The sequence below is a fragment of the Lissotriton vulgaris genome, chromosome 2_1, assembly GCF_964263255.1.
Source record: "Lissotriton vulgaris chromosome 2_1, aLisVul1.2, whole genome shotgun sequence".
NCBI lineage: Eukaryota > Metazoa > Chordata > Amphibia > Caudata > Salamandridae > Lissotriton > Lissotriton vulgaris.
The window spans coordinates 1887959061-1887976720 of NC_141687.1; the positions used below are offsets into that span (position 1 = coordinate 1887959061).

At 43.5% G+C, this 17660-nt stretch overlaps 1 long non-coding RNA gene across 1 annotated transcript; it reads right to left on the reverse strand.

The window, feature by feature from the left end:
* Nucleotides 1-992: 992 nt before the first annotated feature.
* Nucleotides 993-1354, reverse strand: LOC147733476 (uncharacterized). Its single transcript, XR_015308728.1, has 3 exons — nt 1294-1354; nt 1132-1186; nt 993-1045 (listed from the first exon to the last, which is right to left on the reverse strand). It is a non-coding gene; the product is annotated as an uncharacterized LOC147733476 (long non-coding RNA).
* Between the last annotated feature and the right edge of the window lie 16306 nt (nt 1355-17660).

Genomic DNA, 17660 nt, shown 5'->3' on the forward strand with positions numbered 1-17660 from the left:
GCTTTGGCCTTCCCCTTCTCCTCCTCTTTCTTCTCCCCCTCAGTGACCTGGTCTTTCGGTGCTGTTCTTTCGTTGATCAAATGGGTGAGAGGGCCTCCAAAGGAGTTTGTTTTCAGTATCAACTTTGCTTATTCTGGATGAATTGAATATAGGTAAGTGAATTATCCTAAAAATAACTTAATTTAAATAAATCAAATGGCTAAAGCTGACTAGACATAACGATACTTAACATTGACACAAATGTTAACATAAAAACAAATAGACATGTGTATATGCAAAAAATAGATTTTATCAAAATTTATATTAGCAGGGAAAAATTACAATAAACCAAAATGAAACACACAGGGATACAAGACAGATGCTAAGAAAATTAATCAAAATCTCTGTAAGGCCTGTGGCAAGCTTATCCAGAAGTAAGGGATGGAGAAATTTCCTTTCGGATTAAGCAGAAGTCGACGTTTCGGTCTCTGCAGTCAACTCAATGAGACCATCATCAGGACAAAATTGAAACAAAATATTGTAACTCCCTAGTGAAAGATAGAGTAAAACAATTTCAGTACAACTAAAAAGGCCATAGTCCATTAATTCTTATTGCATTATACACACTAAACCACACAATGAGTGAACTCATTAAGCACAGAAAAACCACATTATGACAATACTTTTGCAAATTACAGGACATACATTAATACAGGACTTTAGCACAATATAAAACATGTATATTTGCAGTTCAAGTACATGCGATTCGTGACTGTATCAACATTACTGCTGCCTTCAGAAATCAATAAATGTTAAGAAATCCGACAACAATAAATGAGAAATCAGATGTTGGAAATTTTGGCGACCATAAGTAGTTCTAATATATGCAATTGATTTATATGTCAGTTTTATTTCGAATACCTGGACTCAAACGATGTTTGTGATGCAAATACCAACATTTAAACTTCAGCGTTAGGAGTTTTAAAAAACCTACCCAAGGGCGAGAATCACTAGCCAGTGTCTTGGCTTTTATGGTTTTATCGGCTATCACACTGTTGGTATTAATCTGTAAAAATTAAAACAATTCTAAGTGATTTTGGAAACATGTGCAAAAATAAAACCTGCACTGTGTCCGTTTTCATGAGGAAATACCTGAAAGTCGTGACCACCGGTTGTAGTTTTAAGGAGGGTCTCAGGTAAGGTTATTCTGCACACAAAAAGAAAAGAAAAAAAGAAAATAGGCGCCAGGTCCGTTAAACTAAACCTTTCTAATCGTGATATATGTTATAGGGTAGCGCTCGTTAGTACGCTTACCTTCTGAAACGTGCAAAGGGAGAAAATAATTACTCCGTGTAAATTGGGTCACATCCAAGAGATATGTGCAGCCAGACGTCTATTAATGGACGGTCTGAAAAAGCGAACGAGGGATCGGTGTTAGTTTAGAGAAAACACGGGGATTCGATCCGTTTTAAAAGTTCTAGGTCAAAGTTTTACCTGTCAAGCTACTCCGAGGTTAGATACATCAATCTTTCCCGTCATTCGATAGAGGAACTAGTCCCGGAGTGTGTTGCATCTATTTAAATGAACCGGCGTTTGGAGATCAAGATAGGACTTATTTTAGAGCGCCATCTTGAAGAGGTTTCTGATTAAAATCGGAAAAGGTCTATTCTCAAAGCGCCATCTTTGAGTCGGTTCTGGTAAAGTCAAGTAAGGGATATTAGAAGCTCCATTTACAATGACATGGGTATATCCCATAGTTAGTAAAATAGACGGACTCTTCAACAATTCCTGTGGTTGTAAATTAGAGATTTGTCACAGTTTGAGCTGGTTCTAGTACACAAGTGATATTGACATTACACAGGTTATTCGAGAAAACCTTTACAACAATGAAATAAAAAGCATCTGTTACCTATTTACATTAAATGCATCGACATTTAACAAGATGTACAGATATTAAAACATGTGGTTGATTGAAGTCAGTTGCAAATATTAACATCCAAAATAAACGCATTGTGCTAGACATTTGTATGATTTTGGTGTTAGACAAAATTAGCTATACAGTGGTGAAGGCAATTACGGTATGGGTAATATCAATATGACCCAATTTTTCAGGTTAGACAAGCCAGTGCTTGCCATTCTGTAGATGAATTCAGTCCTTTGTTGACTGTGTCGGTAATGCATATCAATTTGCCTTCTCTTAGGGACAATATTCTGTCCATATTGTTTTGTCTTCTGTTTGGTTTGATGACCTCAAGTACCCACCATGTCATGTCCATTTCCTTGTGGCCTGCCCGTAGGTAGTGTTCCACAAGTGGTGCATTCTCTTTTTTGCACCTGATGCGCGACTGGTGTTGCAAGATTCTCTTTTTAACAGGTTGGATAGTTTTTCCAATATAGTGCAGTTGGCACGGGCACTGAATGCAGTAAATAACGTTAGTCGTGTTACAGTTGGAAAAATTTTTGGCTGTAAATTTAACGCCATTAATTTCGCTTGATTTGACTGTCATAGTGGTAGAACAAGCTATGCAATTATTACATTTATAGTGGCCTATGACGGGGGTAGTTTGTAACATGTTAGTCAGAGAGTTGTTAATAACAGGAGCTTCATAGGCATGAACCAGTCTATCTCGGATATTGGTGCCCCTTTTGAAGGCAAACAACGGTTTTTTCGATAGTTCTGGGATAGATGTTAGTAACTTCCAGTTTCTGCTGATAATGGTTCTGATGCTGTTTGAGTGTGTCCCAAAGGTGGATACACATACAATCTCTTCTTTGTTTTGCCGCTCACGTGTTTTTAAAAGGGCTTCACGGTTGTAGTACCATGCACGCTTCATTGATCTACGAAGAAGCCGTGAGGGATAACCGCGTGCCATCAGTTTCAGTTTCAGTTTATTGGCCTCAGAAAAATAGTCATTTTTGAAGGTACAATTCCTCCGCAAGCGGAGGAATTGACCGAATGGAAGGCCATCCTTAAGTGCCTGTGGGTGATGGCTTTTGTAACTAAGAAGGGTGTTTCTGGCAGTTTCCTTTCTTTCGTTGAGGCAGTTCGTCCCAGTTGTGTGATCTCTGTGCTTCTTATGCATTCAAGCCCTCTTGTTGGGACTGTGGTTCTGTTGGCTGCTGGCCGACCCTTCTTCACTGTGTGTTTCTGTTTTGGGTTATCAACACCAGGTTGGCCCTGAGATTAGGCCTTCTGGTTATCTCTTTGGCTGCTTGACAAGCCTTCCGCTGGGGTTTTTACCTGCGGCTCTTTCTGTTGTCCTCTGCTGCGGAAGTTTCTTCCTAAGAGGGTTCCCATGTCTTGGGGCTTTATATACCCTATGTGGGGGAGTGGTAGCTGTTATATAGCTTGTTCTGTGCTGAGGAGTTGTGGTCGCCTTCGGGCCCCTGCTCTCCACAGCGTTTACATACTTTGCAGGTGCAATTCCCTTCTTGTTTCTGGCGCAGACTGCCAGGTTTTCCTGGGTGCCCCGGGCTACTCTTTCTGCTTCCGACTGCTTTATTGCTGTCGGCGCTGTTCTGTCTGGTCTCTTGACTTCTGGCTGTGGTGGGCTCAGCTGCCCTCTTCGAGGGGCGTGTTCCCATTGGGGGGGCTTGCCTTCTTTTTCCCTTGTCTCCTTGGAGCCTCTAGGTTGATCTTCTTCCTCTTCCTTGCCTTGGCCTTGGGTGGAGGTTCTGTTGCCTTGGGTGCTTCGGCCTCCCCTTGCCTTGCCCTTGTTTCCTCCGTTGAGTGTGAACGGTCTTCCTCTTCTTTCTTCTTCCCACACCCCCCTTGGGGTCGATGGTGTTCTGCTTGTAGGGGTTCCCCTTGCCTGGGGGGACGGGGCTCCTCGCCCTGCCCATTGGACTAGTTCCCGGTGGGACCCTCTGTTATGTCCAGGTTGGTGGGTTCCTCTTGTAGACCCTCCTTCCCTGTGGGTATGGCTAGGGTATCTATTCTACGTTAAGGAATCTGCGGCTAGTAGTCTCTATCAGATGTACGAGTTACTTACCTTCGGTAACAATGTATCTGGTAGAGACGATTCTAGCCGCAGATTCCTTCACGGCATGCCCTTCCTCCCCGGTATGCAAGGACCTTTGGCATGGTCTTCTGCATTCGCCTCCCGGGGGGTGGCTATGTCTTCTGTGAGGGCATCCTTTCGCTCTATTTGACAGAATGATTCATATTGTTTCTTGTTCCTTTCCTCCTGCTTGGCACATTGGAGAATGGGTTTAGATGTACTCCTGTGCCCCTCTGCTCTGGTTGCCCCAGGATTGGGGCTTGCCTTCACTCTCTCCTTCCCCACCTTCTCCCCTTTTTTGTTGCTAGGGTTATGGCCCCTCTGCTATCCTCTGGGTTGGTGTCCTCAGGCCGTTCCCATGCCCTTTGTGTGTTTGGGGGGTTGTCGTACTCTGTGCTGGGGTTACCTTGGAGGTTTGTCGTTTCTGCTTGTCTTGGAACTGGTTTCCCTTCATTGTTCTTGGTTGGGGTTGTAGTCCTGCTACATGTTGTCATGACATTTTACATGTGTTCCTTGTCTCCAGGTTGGGGACTGTCTACATACTGGCAGGGTGACTGCTCTGCTCTTTCCCTTTTTTCCCTGCCTTTGGGTACTGCAGTGTTGACACTGTTCCTTATGGTGTTGTTCGTCACCATTCCTTTTTCCAATTTTTCTGCTCTTTCGCACACTGTTCCCATACTCCCACTGTTTTGTCTGATGGCTCCTCTTTGTGGCGCGGAAAAGTTCTCAGAAGAAAACTGACGTAGGCGCACCAGGGTGGGACTTATTTGATCTCGCTGATGTCACGTACGCGGACATCGCCTGGGTGAAGTTGCGTAGTGCCGTCCCCCTGTCGCGCAGGGATGCTGGGCAAAAAATTTCCGGATCCAGTCTCACGCCTGGGGATAATTCTACGTTAAGGAAACTGCGGCTAGAATCGTCTCTACCAGATACATTGTTACCGACGGTAAGTAACCTCTACAACATAACATAACATCTCAAGTAACTATAACCCGCGCCATTAAGTAACTATAACTCACACCCTCGCTATGCAGTGCTAATTACCTCCAAAAGTGCATCATTCATTACAAGTTCTATGACACCGTTGATACCTTCACTGCAACATATGAAAATGACATTCTTGAAATAACACTGTGCATGATGGGGTCATGCGTTATAGTTACTTTAGGGAACAAGTTATGGGAGAAAACTTCTATTGAGTTGGGACCATTAGTTTTTGCCTTCCCAAGAACAAACTCCAGGTTTGAGAGTTTGCTTTTGTAAAAGTAGAAACTTTTAAAAGCTTGGTGAAAGGATCCATCTCCAATGATGGACGAAACCCAACTTCTCAATGGCTTTTTATGAACCGCTATGACAGCAGTTCATACAAATCCAGAAAGTTCACCACAGGGTTGATGGGGAATTCTGAGTGCCTGATTCAGTAAGGTTTTTATGTGTAGAAGAGTTACGACTGCAGAGTCTCCTCTTGCTGGGCAACAAGTCTTCACTGTAGTTCTCAGCGCTGAGATTCCGCCCCGAGTGTGGAGACTCCTCAGTCGTAACTTTACTGTACGTAAATACCTTTGTGAATCAGGGCCTAAGTTTGATGGGAAGAGCACTGCAGGATTGTGGACGTAAACTTCTCTCCCACCCTGACTGCCTTTACTCCGTCCACCAAACTCGAAATTGGAACCCATATCTTTGACTATTTACTGAATAAAGGATACAACAGAATGATCACAACGGAGTGCCACTCATTTTTAGTTCTCCTGCTTGGGTTTAAATATTCTTATGTATACATTAAAGAGAAATGGCCCCAATTGTGAGCTCTGGCCCAAACCGAGGGTAGACACCAACTAAATTGATTCACGTTGCAGAGTGCATAACTGTATATGTGGAAGAGTGTAAATAATTCGATATTTCTCCTCACCTCAAATGTCTGTAGTTCTTGCAGTTTTAAAATGGGATTAGGACAGTGCAATCCACCTATAATAATACATATGTATGTGTACAAGTGCGTGTGTGTGTTTGTGTGCATGACATTTATTTCTAGGCATGGGCAGACTTTACAGCACACCTAGGTGATGCATGCCATTTTGGAAATTTAATGTTACATTTGTTATTAAAAATTCCCCAAATTAAGCCGTTACATCACTTTTATGTAATTACACGACATTCGCAGTAAACATTTACAGCAAACTCATGGGATCAGGAGAACAGAAGCAGCTGTTGTTTGCCGTTTTTTAAATTTAAAAGCTACCCTACAGCAAAAAATTGGTGTAAAAAGGCTCGATTTCATTCTAAATATAAAGTGAAAGTATGGATTTGCATTTATCGGAATTTGTTGTCATTTTGCTGACATTTCAAAGAATTACAAAAAAGCAAATTACTCAACTTTCACCCCCCCCCCCCCCCAATAAATAGATAAATAGATGGATATTGCATAAAGATTAAGAAAGTCAAATAGATGTAAATGAAGAGTTGATGAGACAGAAAGATTGAGAGACTTCTTTGCTTCTCTCTGACACAACACTCGAGAGGCTGAAGCTTCCTGTTCACATTTCTCTCGTTTCTAAGGAAAGGTTAGCAAATTTTAAAATTGAAATCAAACCTGTATATTACATAATCTAAACACACCTAAACATAAACTATGTTTAGACCCTTAATACCAGATCAAGAAATTGGGAACACAGTTACAGAAACGGTACATTTTAAATACAATTTTAGCTGAACTAACCATGTCAATGTAAAGATAGCTTTTTCAGAGCTAGTTCCCTTGAAATGGAGGTGTTCACTTGTCTTTGGTGATGTCAGAGTGTTTAGATTCTGGGTGCAGATGGATCCACCTAGTGACACGTTTCTGGCAAAGATTAATAGTTCTTGTCAGGGTTGGCAAAGCACTGCTCTGCTGTAAATTCCTCCAGCACAAGATGAATTGCCGATGATTGCTCAGTTATCAGTCCCATCACTACCACCGGCCACTGCATTGCATGGAGCAGTTATCTGGACTCAGAAAATACCTTCAGACAGAAAAATAGCAACACCTATTCAGGCGTGATTATCTGAGCACACCATCAGTTCCCAAAAAATAGCAGCACGTGCAGGCATGAGCTTCTCATTATTGTGCCAAGTTGTTTTTATGAATGATAATCGCATGTGTGGCTATTATTACACAAACAACACGGTTAGAAAATAAATAATTCCCTGAAATAATGTGACCTGTAAATTATTGTTTAGTTCTATACAATATTATACACGCACATATAAGTTATCTAAGTCATATACAGTGGTGTAGCAAAAGTCCCTGCAGCCCCTGCAGTGCGGGAGCCCCCTCCCCCATATCCAGGGGTCCTCCTCAGTACAGTATCCTGACATGACAGCTCCTGACTGAGTTTGGAAGGAGGCCCATCGATGTAGTTTGCAGGGGGGGGCCTCTTTTTGTTACGCTAATAGGCATATATATTCGCAGTTAAAGTTAGCTTATCGTTGCCTAACAGAAATAAAACCTGATAAGCATTGACAGAGCGAATAGGCTCTGCCAATGCAGTGTATTGGCTTTGTCAAATTTTTTTTAACATGCTGAAATCAGCATTGAAATAAGTGATATGACATGGCCAGCCTTGACCATATCAACTGTGTTGTACAGCAGCCGGCGCTGCTGTGAATCACGTCTAAAAAACACTGACAAGACCAAAAAGCTCTCTCGTATGCGAGAGAATCTATGCGAACATTAGATAAGTATGTTGGTGCTAATAACAACAAGGGCATAATACTGTGAACATATGTAAAGACGGATGTCCTTGTTGATTATCGCTCTGCGATGTTCCTGAATCCTGGTCTTTAGTGGGCGGACAGGACTACCTACATATATGATGTTGCATTTAGAATCCAAGACATATACCACGTAAGGAGTATTGCAGTTGACAAATTCTTTAATCTTATATGTTTTGGAGGAGTTAAATGCAAATTCATGAGTCTTGTTGCAGCCATAGGGGCATATATTGCAAGAACCACAATTGAAAAAAACGCAAGGTTTTGGTGGAAACCATGTATCCCTTACGTTGGTCACATTACTATTACAGAGAGTGTCCCGCAGGGATCTTCCTTTGCGATAAGTGATTAGGGGTTTGTCAGTAATCACACTCGACAATCCTTGAACGCCTTTAAGGATAGTCCAATTCTTTTTGAGGATATTGTATACTCTGCTGCTGTTTGTATTATATTGTGTTACAAATCTCACCGGACAATCCTTCTTCTGGTTAGATTTTGTTTCCTTACGTTTTGTACATAGAGTATCCTCCCTATTTAGTTTGGTGGCCCTCTCAGCGGCTGTGTGAACTATATTTTTTCTGTATCCCCTCTTCAAAAATCTGTTGCTCGCTTTTTGGATATTGTCAGTAAAGGTATCGTCCTGACTACAATTTCTCCGTATCCTTACCATCTCTCCATACGGGATGTTATTAATCACTGACTGTGGGTGTGCACTTTCTGCGCGTAGTACAGCATTGCAGGCTGTTTCTTTTCTAAAGCGTGTGCTTTGGACAACATCATCCTTGATATAAAAATGGATATCCAAAAAGTCAATACTGTCTCTTCCCTGTTTCATGGTCAGTTTGACGTTGTAGTTATTGTCATTAAGATAGGAGTGAAAAGACTTCAGTTGCTCATTGGTTCCTGACCATAGGACTATGATGTCATCTATATACCTCCCCCAGAACACAATGTACTCAGTCCAGGGGGAGGCCCGGCCACACCATGCGTGTTCCCTCTCGTACCACCCCATGAAGAGGCAGGCGTACGAGGGTGCAAATTTTGAACCCATGGCAATCCCACAGATTTGATGGTACCAAGTAGTGTCATGTACAAAGTAGTTGTTACTTAGGATGATATCAATCATTTCCAAAAGCATTTCATTGAAATCATGCCGTTTTGCTCTTTCTTTGTCTAGAAATGATCGCACGGCAGGTATTCCAAAATCTTTCTGAATGCATGTGTATAAACTCTCCACATCAAATGTTACAAAAGAGAGTTCCTCTGACCATTGTAGATCATTGAATTTGACCAGAATGTCTTTACTATCTCAAATATAAGATGGGAGATTGATGACATATTTCTGTAGGTTAAGGTCCACAAACTCCGAGAGTTTTTCTGTCGGTGATCCAATTCCAGAAATTATAGGGCGTCCCGGAGGAAAGGCACCATCCTTGTGGATTTTCGGTAAAGTATACATGCAAGGGTACTTTGGCTTGTCAACCTTCAAATAGCTAAATTCGTCCTCACTTAGAAGACCAATTTCCCGCCACTCGGTCAGTTTGGCTATTATCATACAACTGACCTTTTTTGTAGGATTGGCAGGGATACATTGGTAACACTTAGTATCATTCAATTGTCTTTGGATTTCAGACATATAGTCGCGGTGGTTCATTATGACAACATTACCGCCTTTGTCGGCTTCCTTGATAACTATGGTGTTGTCTGTTCTAAGTCTCTCCAAGGCAAGTCTTTCCTTAGCAGTAATGTTATGATTGACAGATGTATTATGTCTATCAAGTGTTTCCAATTTGTAAAGATCGTTCGTTACTTGGTCATAAAAAGTATCAATGCTAGGATGGTAATTGTAGGAAGGGACAAATTTTGATTTGGGTTTTAGGTTACTACCGTTGCCATGGTCTTGTTGAATACCCAATTCATCCAAAAGGGTTGCCATACCATATGTCTCTTCTTCATCAAGATTAAGCAACAACTGTATATATCTGACATCGGACACCGTGTGTGATACTGCCTCATCTTCTATGGTGTTATCATCCCTTTTGGGTATCTGGCGAGAAAAAAAGTCCCTCGATTTCAATAGTCTTACAAATTTGTACAGGTCTACATGTGCATCAGTGAGGTCCCCACCCTGGGTTGGGCAAAAATTTAAACCTTTACTCAACACAGAGATCTCATCTTTGTCCAAGACTTTATTGGATAAATTGATAACTTTCAGGTCAGAATTACAGTCAGTAGCATTCATTGTTTCGGTCTTGTCCCAGTATTGGGTTTGCTCACACAATTGTTCACCTGGTTCTTTCCTGTACCTGCCCTTGGACCTCCTGCCACCCCTCCTTGTCTTGTTTGATCTCTTTGGGGTTTTAATAGTTCCCTTTTTTGTTGTAGCCTGTTGCTGATTCTTAACTTGGCCAACTCCTTTTGAAAAGAAGTGGCCCCCTCGGCTAAAGGGATCTCACTTGTTACATTAGATGTTGTACTACAGGAAGATGCAGAAGTTATGCTACTCCCTGATCTGGCATCATCATTTTCATCTCTCTCCTCCCGTTGCCTCTTTTTATCCTTATTACCTTGTACGTTATCAAACTTTTTTGCGAACGTATATATTCGTCCGTCCTGATAGTCCCTATCATCCCTTCTTATCTTTCTCAATTTTTTCTCTTTAAGGTAAACTTGATGCTCATTTATCACTTTTTTAAGAATCTCAAAGTTTTTTTCAATTAGATCCTTCTGCTCCATCCCATTGATTTCTAGTATGAGGGCCTCAATCTCACCCTGTAATTTTTCTCCTTTTTCTCGCGCGTGCCTGATAAGTATTTGCATCATAATTTTAGATGCGTGTTCCAAATTACCCTCCCATTCAGTAAGGAGACTATCGCTCAAGTCCTCGAATGTCGGGAAGATTAGGATTCTCAATCCTCTCGGTATCTTTTTAGTATTCAGATACTGTTCTAGCGTGACCCCGTCCCACCATCGAGACAGCTCTAATTTCTTTAAGCGTTCCAGTTTCAAAAAGAGAGCTTTCAAACTCAGTTTGCTAGAATCCCCTTGTGGAGTTGTTTCTTTAGGTTTTTCTATGCCAAACAAATTGAGGTCCAGTTCCTCCCTCCCATCATCAGATCTAGGCATATTACTTGTATAAGTTCAGGTAAAAGAAGAACCGGTGAAAGACAGTCAAGTTCAAACAATGTAACCAAAAGACCAAAAGCAGCAGACAAGGTCAAGCACAACGGATCTTAAAGTTCTTGAAGTTAGGTGGTGCAATCGCTTCCAACATCCGCTGCCTTAGGATGTACAATTTACCACAGTACAAAGAAACAAAAAATGGAAGGTGCACTCAAATGAAGTCAATAGAGAAAGTAATTTGTAAATGTCTTCTTCTTTATTCAAAAGTATTCATGAAGCAAAGGCACAGCCAACGCGTTTCGTTCCCATTTGTTGCCTTTAGGAACTTCGTCAGGGCTGTAAAAATTACAAACATATATATACACACATGAATATACATTGAACACATCACATATAGACAGAATAATCACAACACTAAATATAACTAACCCAAAAAACAACATGTTGCACGAAATACAATACAAAATTACATGTCACCAAACTTATAATGACTATAACACACCATAGATACACAATATGATATTGGTCACTTGTGGCCCAAGAGGACTAATCCAAACAGATTTTTTACAACATGAAAAGCATGACAGATGCCTATATCTACAAATTCTTATCCACTATCCCTAGACGGGAATGAGGGATGGGTTCAAGTAAAAGCATATTTCTAGGAAAAAACACCTCAGAAAGTGTTGAAAACACAGAAGGAAATGTATAAAATATTGGAATTTTAGACCAATTCTAAGACTTTTAAAAGATTACCGAAGTCTGAAAAGACAAGCGAGAAAAAACTCCAAAGAATAAGGCAGAAGGGAAAGGCAGATATAAGTAAACATATGCCGTATATGCTTACCAAGCTAGTATTCTCAAGGGGTGGCACTCGTAAATCAGCACAATATGCGAACCGGGGTTCACGACGTATTTTGTTTGACCAAGTGTGGTCTCCTGAGGGAGATGAGAAAATCGTAAGGATATAATTGCTGTTTAGGAAAAGGTATTGTAGCATATCATGTTGTGAACAATGTACACTCATATAAGTTAGGGGTATAAATGCTCTTAGGGTAAGGTATGATAACATACCAAGTTGCAAAAAGAGGTACCCTCATATAAGTTAGGGGTATCAACGACTATCAAGACTAGGCCCATGCACCACTGAGTACCCCTGGGCATAATGGTTGAAAGCAAGACAAACTGGGTGCAGACCTGAGCACACTGCCTGGCTTCAAAATGGCCCCATGACCCCCACCACATGGCCAGGCCCTGCCTGTCCCAGGCCTAAAAATGGCCTCCACCCACATGGCCAGGCCCCAAAAAGTAAAAAAAACACACAAAAATCACCACAATCCAATGCCATCCATGCCCTCAATGATGTTTAAATTCAAGACACCCCACAGAAATACTAGGCCCATGCACCACTGAGTACCCCTGGGCATAATGGTTGAAAGCAAGGAAAACTGGGTGCAGGCCTGCGCACACTGCCTGGCTTCAAAATGGCCCCTTGACCCCCACCACATGGCCAGGCCCTACCTGTCCCTGGCCTCAAAATGGCCACCACCCACATGGCCAGGCCCCAACAACACCCCAAAAAGTCGAAAAACACACAAAAAAACACCACAATCCAATGCCATCCACGCCCTCAATGATGTTTAAATTCAAGACACCCCACAGAAAGACTAGGCCCATGCACCACTGAGTACACCTGAGCATAATGGTTGAAAGCAAGGCAAACTGGGTGCAGGCCTGAGCACACTGCCTGGCTTCAAAATGGCCCCTTAACCACCACCACATGGCCAGGACCTGCCTGTCCCAGGCCTCAAAATGCCCCCCACCCACATGGCCAGGCCCCAACACCACCCCAAAAAGTCGAAAAACACAAAAAACACCACAATCCAATGCCTTCCATGCCGTCAATGATGTTTAAATTCAAGACACCCCAAAGAAAGACTACGCCCATGCACCACTGAGAGTTCCCCTGGGCATAATGGTTGGAAGCAAGGCAAACTGGGTGCAGGCCTGAGCACACTGCCTGGCTTCAAAATGGCCCCTTCACCCCCACCACATGGCCAGGCCCTGCCTGTACCAGGCCTCAAAATGGCCCCCACCCACATGGCCAGGCCCCAACACCACCCCAAAAAGTCAAAAACACACACAAAAATTACCACAATCCAATGCCATCCATGCCCTTAATGATGTTTACATTCAAGACACCCCACAGAAAGACTAGGCCCATGCACCACTCACTACACCTGGGCCTACTGGCTAGTGAGGCTTTACAGCCACCCCAAAATAAAAAAAAATCAACATATAACAGTGAGCTGAAATTCCATGACATGAATGAGAATTAAGTTAAAAAAATGACAGAAACAGTTGTATCATGCACCCATGACTAACCCTGGGCCTACTGGATACTGTGGCTACCCACAATGTATATTTTGTTAAAGTTGTGACAAAAGTTTTAGAACTGTAGTTGCCTCAACTGCAAGGCCCCAAACAAACAACACCATCTTACTTGTAAAATCTCAAGTCCAAAAGTGATCCAAAGTCCAAAAAGTCCTCAAATACAAATATCCAGCAGCAGCCACAAAAAGTAATCCTTCCAGCTCCAGATCCAAATCAAAAGTGACCAGGACATGGACAAAGCACTGGGAGGAGCCTGCTGGACAGGAACAGGAAGTTGGAGGCTCTGGGGCACTTCCTTCCTCCCACTCCCCCGCCCTCCAAAAATGGACTCCTTGCACCAAAAAGTGCAGCCAAATGTCATTCTGAGGAGTTATTCTGATCAAAATCATAATTTTCACAAGTTTTATGCTTTCTGCTGTGGATTTCTTGTGCAGAATTGCAATTTTTGCAATTTCGGGAACGCGAGCTGTTCAAATCTCCCGCCGGAAGTCAGCTGCGCGCTGCATCTAAGTGTTCTGCATTGTTTACTCCAGCAATGCGTGATCGCGGGCCTTCATGACGTACTCGCGTTGTCAAACTCTTGCTGTGCAAGATGGCGATAACGTAATTGCGTTCGAAAAACTCTCGCGCGATCACGCAACAAGATCGAAAATGGAGCAGCACACGCAAACGGGGAGAAAAACAACTCGGCGGACTCAGAATCACAGTGAGTCAACGCTGCGCGCACGATATTGTAATTTTTAAGCGCGACCATGCTAAATAATTTGGAGCTTGCAAATTTGCGGATTTCTGGGCAAATTTGCGCGATTCGCGGATCGCGAAATTGCCAAAAATCTGCAAATTTGCCTGCAAAACTGATTTTACGCCCATACTTATTGGGAGCAAGATCTGGCTACATACAAGACGTGTGCTCATCTGCCACTGCTTACAGCTTTAGTCCTGAGCACAAGTTTGGTGCCCGGGTGGGTTGTCCACCTAAGTTCCTCTGTGCACATCTGGGGCTACGTACTGTGGAGTTGCTTGTTGAGGGTGGGGGATGGATTCTGAAAGACATGTGCAGTCTGATTTGGGAAACAGTGGCAGACTGTGCATGGAGCCTGGCTTGGCTGGTTGGATGCAGGACTCGACCACAGACAAGAGGTGTGCTCAAACGCCACTGCTTACAGCTTTTGTCCCCAGCACAAGTTTGGTGCCCGGGTGAGCTGGCCCCTTAGGCTGTGCACTAGGACTTGGTTGCTCTTTAGGGTGGTAGATGGAGCCTAGAAGCCATGTGCAGCAGGATTTGGGCAACAACTGCAGGCTGTGCATAGGGCCTGAATGTGATAAACAGGGTTTATTAATAAAGCATATCTATAGAAAACAACACATTTCACGGAAGACCTCAATTAAAAAGTGCTTCTGTCTCAGATGCTCCATACCCCTGAAATTCTCCAGTTTGGCTATCAGCATAAACACAACACATGCTACAGTTCGCAGCATTCATCATACTCAAAACACTAAGGGGCAGATTTATGATAACTGGAGCATCCCCAGGGATGCGCCAGTTATTTTGCGTTGCTGCTCCGCCACCCATGGTGCGCCGCATTTACAATGCGGCGCACCATGGGGCAAAAACGGCACAGATGCGTGACGCATCTGTGCCGTAAAGGTGGCGCATTGCTGGAGTTGCGTCGCTAGTGCGACGCAGCTCCAGCAAGGCTCGGGGGTGCCCCATCTTTACAATGCTGCGTCAAGACCTACGCCTGCTTCAAGCAGGCGCTGGGTTTTTACGCAGCATTGGCCTTAAAGTGACTGAGTGAAATCTTATAGATTTCACTCAGCCACTTTTGCGAGGCGCACCTGCCCCGGAACGCCCACCCTGCGCCGGAACGCCCACAAGTGGCCCAGGGCTTTACAACGTGACGCATCTGCCTAGATGCGTCACGTTGTAAATGGGTCGTAGGGATGCGCCACGTTTACGCCGCAGTTGCGTGACGCAAACGTGGCGCATTCCCAACATAAATCTGCCCCAAATTTGGCAATGGCACAGAAACAAAAACAGCTATTAGGAGAACAACATCTTTATCTGTAGTGTCTTCAGAATTTGTGGTTGGTCTGTGGTCTTCCTGTAGTCGCCAATGTGACCATAGGAGTGACTGTTCAATCAATTATAACAAGGATATCTTGTGCTTTCAAACGTTATTTTTTTTTAGTTGCATTCATGTGTTCAGAACTCAAGACTGTGCCTCTTTCTGCCACTGTTAATTTAGTTTTGATGTGCGACCACATATGTTTTAGCTTCCAGGCTTGCTTCTCTGAGCCTGCAGACCCATTAATTACAAAATAGCTTGAGTTCACCTTAAGTTCACTCTGCAACTGACAGTGTGGCACTAAACCTCACCTATCCATCAATGCATTTTTTTAAATCAATTTTTTGTCCTCATATTCACTGATATTAAGACTTGGGAACACCCAAATCCACCTTGATCCACATTATGGCAAGGTGCTTCATGAAAATCACTGGAATCAATAAAAACCCTTTGAGAAATGCTGTTGGCAGCAGCAGCTCCTCCGCTGTGACGGAAGAGCATCTGCCCACTGCCAACCACCTCCAAAACCTGAAAAATATAACAATAATAAAACAGGTTTATTATCATTCTATTTTTAAAGTTCTGGGCCAGTCTGAGTCTTGGGGGCGGGGCAGTCTCCAAGAAGGGTGGTAGGTGCACTACTATCAGTGTGCATGCCGGTTTGGCCGGCAGATTTAGGCCTACCAAATCAACATGCACACTGAGCTGTCTCCAACCCAGCTGCTTTGCTGGTTTGGAGACAGCATAGCACTGTCTTTGAGGCTTCCTGGGAGTACAAATTGAGGACACTCAGGCCAATCCTGACACTGCTGTCAAGTATGACAGCAGCATCGGGATTGGCCGCAGGGGAGACAGGGAGCCTGTTTTACAGTGATGAGCAGAAGGGTGACGATGTAGCGGGTAGCAGAATAGGTAAGTTCTGGTTTTTGTATTGTTGTCTGTATCCCACCCCCACCCGCCACCCTGCACCCACTACCGGCTGCTACAGGATGTTGGGTGTATATATATTCAGAGGAACCCTCATCTACAGACCCCGACCTCACTTCAGGGACTCCATCACAGACTTCATCAACACGCACGCCCTCGCCTCCAAGGACTACCTCCTCCTAGGAGACCTGAATTTTCATCTCAAGAACAACAACAACACCAACTCCACCACCCTGCTCGACAACCTCACCAACCTCGGACTCAGACAGCTATTGACAACACCCACCCACACCGCCGGCCACACGTTCAACCCCATCTTCACAGCAAGCCCCCACGACTCCTTCAACCGCACCACCGAACCCCACTGGACCGACCACTACTGTATCCACTTCACTTTCAGGAAGCCCACCAAGCACCACCGCACCCAACTGCTGCCTCGACGATGCTGGAGCAAAGTCACCAATGACCAGCTCACCACCACCCATGCCCAGAACCCACCCGCCGACACCACCGACCCCGACACCGCCGCCTGCAACCTCAGTCAATGGATCGACGACTGCACCAACACCCTCGCCCCGCTCAAGACACCCTCCAACAGTCACACCAGCAAGAAAGCCACCTGGTTCAACGAAGACCTCCAGGCTTCCAAAAGAACATGCCGAAAACTGGAGAAGAACTGGCTCCACGAACGATCACCAGACGGGAGTGATAAGGCAGATAGCCTTCATATTTTTTACAATTGTGACAAGCTGTCTTATTTTCTGTATGGTATTGAAACTTTTTTATCAAGTATGTTGCAGATTACGATAAAGATTTCTCCCGCTCTCATGTTATTAGGGATTGGTCAAGCTGTGGGCAAGGGGACTCTCTTGCATAAACACAGGTATTTTTATTTGTTGCAATGACTGCGGCACGTTTATGTATTGCATCAGATTGGCTGCAACCGGAGCCTCCAGCATTTGAATTTTGGCAGGCCAAATTGTAGAATTTGGTTAATTTGGAATGGAGTCTCTATTCTGTAAAGGGAGTAAGAAAGCGTAAGATGGGTATGCTTATTTGGCGGGTCCTTTATGATCATATGGAGAAATGATTTTTTATGTATTTTGTGTTCTCTCTTTCACAACTGTGGTACAATAAAAAAAATATATCAAAATTATATCCCTCAAAGAGATGGGAGCCAGTGGTTGAAATGGGCTGAAACATTTTCCCATGATCTGTGCTGTTGTGGACGGAAGCAAAATATATGTAAATGACAATGTAACAGAGCAGTGGATAAGGAATGCTGGCACAAACCCCTTTATTTACATATGTATATATGTTTTGTGAATTTTTGTAAAAACATGATTTTGGCGAGGCAGTGAATGTTGTCCTATAGGCCATACCTAAAAGCACACAGAAATAGTAATCTCAGTCTTAA